This window comes from Manacus candei, unplaced genomic scaffold (assembly GCF_025592945.1).
Source record: "Manacus candei isolate 608988 ecotype Guabito, Panama unplaced genomic scaffold, ASM2559294v1 h1tg000014l, whole genome shotgun sequence".
Lineage (NCBI taxonomy): Eukaryota > Metazoa > Chordata > Aves > Passeriformes > Pipridae > Manacus > Manacus candei.
Genome location: NW_026138062.1, coordinates 72,375,508 through 72,385,388, shown reverse-complemented (window position 1 = coordinate 72,385,388; position 9,881 = coordinate 72,375,508). Strand labels below are relative to the sequence as shown.

The 9,881-nt window shown below is 38.0% G+C and overlaps 1 long non-coding RNA gene across 1 annotated transcript in view; it reads left to right on the top strand.

The window, feature by feature from the left end:
* The first annotated feature begins 6,984 nt into the window (after nucleotides 1-6,984).
* LOC127468172 (uncharacterized) overlaps nucleotides 6,985-9,881 on the top strand; it is a 50,396-nt gene continuing 47,499 nt past the window's right edge. The window contains exon 1 of the long non-coding RNA XR_007903433.1: nucleotides 6,985-7,158. This is a non-coding gene — a long non-coding RNA (uncharacterized LOC127468172). The remainder of the gene's footprint in view (nucleotides 7,159-9,881) is intronic.

Genomic DNA, 9,881 nt, shown 5'->3' with positions numbered 1-9,881 from the left:
TTGATCAGAGAATAGCCATTAATCCATTGTATTGACACTTTTGATTCAAATTAGATATGGTTGAGATTGGTATGCATAAAGAGTCAAGTATCTCCATGAGTCTCTGGTATTACTGTCATACTTCCACTGTGTTTCTGGGTCATAAGATTCAGGTATTGGTTAAGGGTAGGAGAAAAGGATTACAACCAGTCATCAGCAGAATAGTTCTTTTTGGATAGAACTTCAATGCCAATGTATGTTTCCTTCCTCCTCACTTTTGGGTTTGTCTGGAGTAATTTTATATGTTCTATATGATCTATGCTGTGCTACTGCTTCTTCACTGGCTCACATTTCCACATTACTGTACATTTAGCTTGTGTTAGAGACCTGGTCATTATTCTCTTTGTTATCCTTAAAGCTATCTTTACCCTGCTCACATGGTTGCATTCCTTTAAGGACAGTTAACTGATCATTGGTGACATGTTTATAGCCCTGTGGCCCCTGGTGTCATCCTGTGCCCATAGTTTCAACACCCCTCTATCACCCCATGCCCATATTCCTCTACTGTTTGTTTTATTGCAGAGTGACAAATAGCTCATTCTGCACTGAGTACCTGCTTGGCATCACCCCATACAGTTGTTCACAAGCTAAAACAAAGTAGGTAATAGTCATTGGATTATTAGATAATTGTTGTTACCACTAAACAAGACTAAATATGGCTCCATTTAGGCCAAAAGAAGTTCAGATAGAGCCTGATAGGTGTCAAATTCTGTGTTATTACCCTGGCACAAAGCCTTACCGGGCAACAAGGCTACAGACAGTCATAGTCCCAAAGCCCTCGCTTTAAGGATCCATGCAAGTCTGAGTGAAGTATCTCCCTGTTGGTTAGCAGTGAAACATCTATAATACAGAACACAGAATCAAATATCCTGTTTACTTATAGTTTTGCAATGATGGAATAGAGTTATAAAAAACAGAATAACAAAAGACATTGCTCTGGCCATACTCAATGAAAACCATCTTAAACACTCCAGTTTCTCAGGCTCCTTTGTTAGTCTCTGTTAGCTGTCCCCATGCTGGCACACTAGAGAGAGCTCTTAGATCTCAAAGTTTCCTCCTTGAACTGCTCATGTTGGTTAGAGAAGCCAATTGGAGTAGTTTCTTCTTTGGCCCACAATCAAAGGACCTGGCTTTTTTTCTCTCTTGTTTACCTACTCATTATTTTCCTGTGTGAGAGCACTGAGACATTATACGGTGCCAAGAGGATTATGTAATCACTTTCCCCCATCCTCCCTAAGTTTACTTGGTTAACATTTTTATTGCATATCTTAATTAGTAGATTCCTAGCTTTGGGCTTCAGGCTGCTTTCCTCTCCTTACAACCTCCTTCGAATGCATTGATTTAATTTTAAAAATTCCCATTAAAAATGAGAGATTTTCATGGTTTTAAATATTTGGTTTGTTACAACCTTGTATATAGAGTACTATAATAACACATTAAAAATTATTTGAGAATTTGCTTCTAAGAATGAACATTCTTCCTCTACATTCTACTAGATTTCAGGAAACTCAGTTATATGGTCAAAAAATAAAAGTAAAAATAAAAATTGGATATCCTTGATGTGAGGGATTTAGAAACAGCTTTTGTCATTGGAAAAATATGGAGACATATACTTGCAAATATAAAGGGAAACAGAGGGAAGTATTGATCCCTTTCTAGCTCAAGAGTTGTAAATGTAGACATTTCTTTGTGGGGATCACTTGAGGAATTGATCTGGAAAGCAGCCTCAAACCAATTCCAAATCTGCAGAAAGCAAAGCTGAGGTGAGTGCAGTCTCTTCTTTTTAGCCAATAGTTCACCTGTTATAGAACTTACTTGTAAATTATTTTTGCAGTTACTCAAGCACGTTTCTACACTGGATGGTGTTTGCTGATCACCATATTGCAACATATTCTGATTTGTGGTCTGTCTTACTGAATCCTTTGTACATTTTAAAAACCAATTATCTTTGATGGGGCAGGGACTTGAATCCTACCCTGACAACAGTGCTATCAGTATGTTCATTGTCATTCTTGCATCTCCTTCTTTGTCCCTCAAATATTTCACGATTTGGAAGACAAGGGAACAGCTTCCAAAGAATGCTTCAGGATATTTGAGGGGACTGGATTAAGTTGGTCCCTGGCACCTGGTGAATTCTGGACACTCACTGCCCTTGGTGAGATTCCTCATGATAGGGAATGTCCCTCATACCCAATATGTGGTTGCAAATTCCATCAGGTGGCAGGTTGCTTACAAGTCATCCTGTGTAATGCAGTTCTTGTGGATCAATCCTATTGCTACCAGGGGCTTGTTAATGCAATGAAAAGATATATTTCCTGTTTTCTTTTTTCAGTGTGCAGAAAATACACAGAATTCTTTACACTTGTACTGCCTAGTGAACTGAAAAGATCTTTTCCATGAGTTTTCTCATTCTAGATATAACTGAGAAAGCATCATTTGCTTTCTGTGGAGATACGCAGGAAAATTATGTCCTAGGATCTTTAGGTGAGTGTGAGAGAAACTCCTTGTGCCTCTTGTTTCTATGTTACAAACCAGGTAGCAACAAACATAATTTATCCCCAAATCACTTTAAGAGTAACTTCTCATATTGTTATGCCTTTAAAGGAACTCTGGGCTTGGCACATATCTGAGGCTCTGCATATCTTTCACCCCAGGAACAATTTCTCCTTTGCAAAACTTTCTGGCTTGTTTTACATGCAAATGATCCCATAGGATGGAATGAGACCAAATGTTGCACTGGCCAAAATATGAGGTGATGAGTATAACTGGGACTTTATTTATTATGTGACTTGGCATTATGATATCTGAATTATCTATGCAGGCCTGTACAAGCCATATAAGAAAAGGAGCCTGTTAGCTGGATTCTGTGCCTAGAATTAATCATCCATATGTTATGTCCTCCTGCCCTCTCCTCCCCTTCCCTTCCCTCCCCTCATTTGTAATTGCTTTTAATACTGATTTTGGATCATGAAAAGTGAAAAATTCCTTTGTGTATGTATGTTCCTGCATTAACTCAGAAGCCTGCATTCAACAGATTCTGCAGAAGTGTTATATTGAGAAATAATATATTCACAGGAAGAATAATACTACCATATATTAGTTCTAAATAATAAAAAAACCCCTCAATTCAATAAATTATTCAATTAAATCTTTTTTGTAAATGTAATTTTTGAACCTACTTTGTAAATAATAATATAGTACACACTAAAACTGATATCAATATACTGCTAAAAACAGTTATAGTCCTATGAAAATTCCAGCCTTTTCTGTTAATTCATGAACTGCATATTAAAATGTAATGGAACTCTTAGGTTTACCAAATGAGAAAGGAAGCAACTGGGAAACTAGCCCATAGCAACTTAAACATAGATTATACTTCAGGCTTTGCAGACAGCCACAGCACTTGAGGCTGAAAGTATTTTTCTAATGTACTGCACAATTTTAGTCCCAACAGATAGTCTAAAAATAAAACTGTTGAAATATCTTACTACCTCCCAGAAAGTCTTGTAGATATTCCAGTAGCAGAGCTCAGGGTAAAGACATCCAGGCCTGGTCTCTAACCCAGTGATGACAATGATATTTCACATACTGTTTTGATTACACTTGATGCTTGAAAGTATTTGGAAATACCAATACAGTTCATCCACATTTCTACTGGAAAAGAATTACCAATGCAGATAATTCTTGACATTTTGAATAATATACTTAAAAGCAAATTGTCTTATTATTATTTGAAAATAATAGTAGATTATTAGATGCTATTACATCTGATAAAGAGCATCATGGTGTGTCTCCAGTCCTTAGTGAGATATATTAGAAAAATAGGCATGGTAATAACTTTAGAAACTAGAACAAGTCTGTCCCTACAAACATAATTTTCCTTAGGGTAGACTGGCAAACTTCTCTGAAGTCACTGATCTTGCCAGTCAAAAAGATTTTAGCAGTAGGCTGAATGTCTGTATTCCACTTTTAAAACTTATTATTTAACTAAACTTTTCCAAGCATTTTGCTCAGTTTACCCAGTACTTTTTCCACTTTCAAACTTTAACTGAAAGAGAAAGCTTTCCACATAAATTGCATCATCTGAAAGCTGTCTTCTAAATTCAGCTTTTGCTGCTATATTTCCCTGAAAAGGGTTGTCACCTACACTGTAAATCCTTTTTAAGCCAAATCACTAAGTTCACTGAATGCACATAACTCCAATTAACTGCAGCCTGCTGGCTCAAAAGCAATTTGGTCTTTCATTAATTACTCAGGTAAACACAGGAAAAAGCTCTTTTAGTTTGCCCGAATTCACAGAACAAACAACCTCCCCCACCCCATCTTTGATGATCCAAGACAATCCTGTCTTTTGATGCTTATCATTTGGTTGTTCAATAAAATGTAATTAAAAACAAAAGCAATATCCCCCTATCAACAAACCTGAGTTGCAGCTAATTGTCGGGCTTTCAAACTGACTCTCACAGTGCAAATCCTATTGCACTTTAGGTCACAAGACTATTTGTTTAATCTCTTTCCTTGTGGACTGACTCTCCTCCCAACGGGATTTATGGAGGTGAAATTCAGTTACAGCGCTTGGAGGTTTTTTCCACTTGGCTTTGTATTGATCATATGCAAAATTGAAAAGATTATGCATGTTTTTATTCAAAGGCATAAATCAATTCTTCTAGAAATCCAGAACTATTTATGATGCCTAGTAAGCCATTTGATAATCCGTTCTGCCTTTAAAGATGGAAAAGAAAAAAACTAAACTGTTGATTTTTATTTGATTTCCCAAGTAAATCTAATATACTAGCCAATGGAAGACAACTCAAGTATCCAGTATGATCATGCCAGGGAGCCAATTTGAAGCTACCAAGGGCTTCAGAAACTAAACTGAGCAATGATATGGGCATGCAAGAAGTAATTATAAAAATTAATGGACTGTTATTCATCTAGGGTTTTTTTTAATGTTAATGAACAAATTAGTCTTGCATGTGAGTGTAGCACATCTGTTTGTGCCTACATACAGAGAAGCACATCCACATGTCACACAAGCTGGCTTGATTGCACTTTGCAGGACATATTTGTATACATTTTATCACCGTTTCTGTAAACAGCATTTTCTTTCAGTATGTTCCATGCTCTCTGCCTGGGTCCTAATGGAAGTGTTAATTAGAAGCGCAGTAGGGAAACAATTTATGCTTCTAAACATGTCTTGTGTATGGAGTTTGAGTAATGAGAAAAAACAGGCCGGAACATTTGTATGAACAGATACTAATTACGGTTTCTGAGTCTAACATGGCTCACTGCTATTGCCAAGAGCACAGCATAGAATATGAAAAAGACAGAAGATAAGAGATTTTAAATAATCAAAAAAAGGGGCCAAAGTCCCAAATTTCCGTAAAAGTAACTTTAGATGTAAACCTCAAGGTAGAATGATGGTTTGCTTTCATAAAACCTCATTTTGCAGTGTCTTTAATTTGCTTCATGTTTAGTATCTACTGAAGTCTCTGTTGTCTTACCATGATGAAATTCTTAGGTATCAGTGGCAGGATTTTACCTGATCATAAATCTTTTGTCTCAAATGTAGTTTGCATGTGTACCTTTCCACTGCCAAAAATCAGGTTCAGAGGTGCTCAGCAAAACCTTCTGCCCTGTCCTATATTCCTGGCATTAATTGAGAATCTATCAGGTTAACAGGATAGAACTTTGTATGATTAACTGGAGAACTTACACTGACATGTTTACAGTGATGGATAATTAACTTTATAAACTAAAGTGTGCCTAAACATGACAGTAAATTTGATGAATCACAATTTCAAAATCCCAGAAGGGGGAGAAAAAAGGAACAATAAGGAAAAAGGGGAAATATTGAAAATATAAATGGCAAAAAATAAAGGACAGTAGAAAACAAAAGGCATTAGCATTGCATGTGGTTTCTTATTGCTTGCAAAACTGTAGAATATATACCAAGGCTAATGAAGAGAATGGTTTGATTATTTACTACCTGGTTTTATTTCTCTTTTTCCACTAGACTCCATATATCATACACAGTTGGAGTGAAACAGTAAGTATATAATTTTCTGCTGCTTAAGTACACTATTTGCTATAAATTGAAAACTTTCAGCTTGCATTAACTTTCCATACAGCCAGACAAAGTGATCAGCAGTTCAGTCATCCAGGAGCATGGTGAGTTACTTTGGAATGATATTTTCTATTTAGTTGTCTGGTGCCTGTAAACTGTTTTTATGAAGTGAGGTGATACAGGCTTTGCTCTCTCTCTCTTCAGAGGTGAAGTCAAATACATGATTTTTTGCAGCTAGAATACAGATTGCCTTTCATTTTTGTATTACTGTATTTCTGTAGGGTGCAGTTGGCACAATCAAAAAGCTCTATCTGAAAGTGAAATGAAATTTAAGAGGTAGATGCAGTATATATATGTATATATATATAACTGTACATACACATATATAATGCAAAAGAATGTTAAATTTGTTTTTAACTAACTCTACACAAAACTCTTTTCTGCTTAGGTATAGGGGTTGTGTTTTTCTAATCTGCTCACTGTCCCATTAACGTGGAAATCAATGGTGAAATCATGTGCCAGATTTGGACCAAGAGAAAAGTCTTCTAAGGCCCCACTAAGGATATCTTGCTTGTAAGGGAACCAGATGAATATAAAACATAAAATATTGCATCTAGAATTCACAGTAGGTCTTTGAAGGGCAAGACACAAAATGAGATTAGGGTTCCAGGAATACTTGATTTCATAGCAATACTTCAAAGGGAGATATGAGTCCAGAAAATAAATTTAAAAATGGAGGGTAATGAAAGTGGCATTTCAGGGTTAAAGTCTGAAAAAACAGAGCAATCCTTGCTTGGAGCCACATCTAATGTAATTTCCTACTGAGGATACAGTTTGCCTGGTCGGGGCAATTCCCATAATGCTCCTGGTTTTTCAAGTGTTCTCTTTCATTTCCCAGTGGTGGTGAAAGATAGCCAGCAGATGACAGAAACAGGTGGACACTGTCAACAGTAGCTTCTAAAAAACAGCTATCAAGGTGTGAGGTTTCAAGAAAGAAAGACAGGAGATGGATGGATAGAAAAGGAAGACAAGAGGGTTAAATGGGAGAAAAGGTAAGTAAAGGAGGGAAAACACAAGAGACTAAATGATCATGAAACATTGAATGCCAGAGTAAGCAGAAAGAATTTATATCTTCTCCATTGTTCAGTTGTTCCAGCTTCTGGCCTCCTGGTTTGGGGCTTTCACATAATTTTTCTTTTTTTTTGGTGAATTATTAAAATGCAGAAACTCATCTCACCCCCCTGTTGACGTTGATAAGGTAGAATGTTACACCAGCACTAGTCACCTGTTTCCCCTCTAGTCAGTGAAAAGAAATGTGCATTTTTAAGGCATGATTTATCTGACCTATTTTAGGCACTTACATTAGCACGAGACAAATTGTGGCATGGAAGTTCTTGCATTTCTCCATTGCCTGGACCTTTCTCTGTTTCATGTACAAGCAGCTACGATAGATCAGATTACTTAGCTTCTTTGTACCTTTGCATTTAAACAGCTTGGTGGCTTGTGATAGTTGACTGTGAGTAGCCGAGGGTTTTGGCTCACTGTCAATATTTCTCAATGTTAGTAGGGTCCCAGGTTATTTTTTATTCTTCCATTTTCTGGGTAAAACCAAGCATTAAAAATAGAGGTATGTTTCAGGTACACTAAAACATTTTACACATTCTAAAGAAAACACTTTGGTTTTAACTTTCGTCAACTCTTGAAAATATTTTTACAGCACCTCTAAAATAGATTTTAAAAAATCAATTATTTTTGAAATTGAGGAGACATTCTATTGCCTTTTGAAATGTTATTTTGTTCTTTGAAACTCTTTGGCAAATTTGACTTAATTTTGGCTGGACTTAAAAAGCATTTTTGGCTAGTTAAAGATTTGCACAAAAATAAAATTGACCAGCTCTAATGGCCAGATTAATCACATTTGTTTGGTTTTTTTTTCCAAGCTTGATCCTCTTTTGCAAGTCTCAGTTGTAGGCCTGTGAAATGATTGCTTGCCCTTGCTATGAGTCATGGCCAGGTACTGTGCCCCAATTTGCCTGGGCAGTAGCTGGCAGATAGAATGGGTCTGGCTTCTGCATGCAGCCCAGAGTCCTGCTAGGTGTGCTAATTAGGGTGCTAATTGCAGTAGAGGACAGGAGAACTGTAGGGAGGACCTGGGTGTTCAGCGTTTGGGAGAAGCAGATTCAGTGAGTTAATCTGAAGCAGCAAAGAACCTCGGCACCCAGCTGTCTCCTACACCTGCAGAATGGTTTGGATGGCTGCTGGGACATGCAACACCTGTAGCTGATGCTGAGAAGAGGGACAGACTACAAATCCTTCCCTGAGAAGAGAGCAAAGGCCCTGTCAGCAGGAGCTCAGCTGAGAGGGGTGATGGCAGTGGGCTGGGAACAGCAGGGAGCTGTGGGATGGCAGTGGGAATTCCCGACTGTGGTCTGAGCACAGAGTAAGGAGGAAATGCTCCAGGTGTTAAACCAGGCAGAAAGAGGCTCCAATGAGTAGCCATTTGACATAGCTCAGACAAAGATAAATGCAGGTAAGTGACTCATCTCCACTAGCAGCTGCCTGCTCTGAAAAACTAAGCAATCTTTATTTTCCACGTGCCAGCTTGACAACGCAGGGTGTTTATTTTTATTTATTTTAATCCTAATGTTCTTTGAGAAGTCACCTCTGTTTCTTTTCATGTCTGCAAACAGGACTAAGATGTCTCCCCCCCTCCCATATTTTTGCCTATAACTGTGTCTGCCAGGTAAATACCATAATGACTCATTCTTTGTGTTAAGACTTGGGTTTCCCCAGTTTTGCTGGCACTCAAGTGTTATTAGCATAATGTATTTTTAGTGAACTCTGTCAGCAGAGCACTATATGGCTAATCAAGCACTCATTGGGGATAAATGGTAGACTTAATATTCTTATCAGGCTACTGGAGCTTAGAAGTTACCGACCCTTGTTCCACTTATATCAAAGCCACTTACAATGCTACCAGCTTGTAGCAAATTCATTTTCTGTTCATGTCTGATTGCCTATGATGGTGCCTAGAAACAGAAAACAGAAAATGGGAAGGAATGAGGGTCCCTGTTGCCCGAGGACTTAATGTGATTGCAAGATATTGATCACATCGGATACTTCAACCTAATCCTCACAGTTTCACCGGCTTTGCAAAAAATGTTTCTCATAAGCACATTTTCAATTACATTTCAACCTTAGTGATTCAGAAACACTATTCTTTCAGAGGATCTATTTAATATCGGTAGTAGCTGCCAATTAAACCAGGGATTTTATTAATTTTCTCTAATATTTAATCTTGTCTGCTGTCCCAGTGAAGGCTGGACAGTTTAGGTCAAGGTGATGCCATGGATCAAACCCAGGAGCTGCTTGCCTCTAGTGCTCTGCCTTTTCCCCAGGAAAGGTCAGGACTGATTGCAGGGGCAGTGATGTCTGCCCAAGCACTGAAACTCACCCTGTGGTACCTGCTGTGTCCTGACACATTTTCCCATTTCTTCCACAGTTTCCCCAGTCCTGCCACAGTTTTCCCATTTCTGCTGCATCTCTGGCTGGGCTCCTTCAGCCCCTCCACATCAGTGTCATTGGCCACATCACATTTATTGATCTGTGTGTTGGGCAGTAGATTTAGCATGAGATTCAGTTTTCCTCTGAGAAACCACAACCAAAGGCAAAGCAAATAATTCTTTTTGATACTAAAAGGAAGAATGATAAAGGAAGGAACTGTGCAGGCTGACACATACATAGAGGTCCCTAAGAAACCAATTCTCTTGGGGCA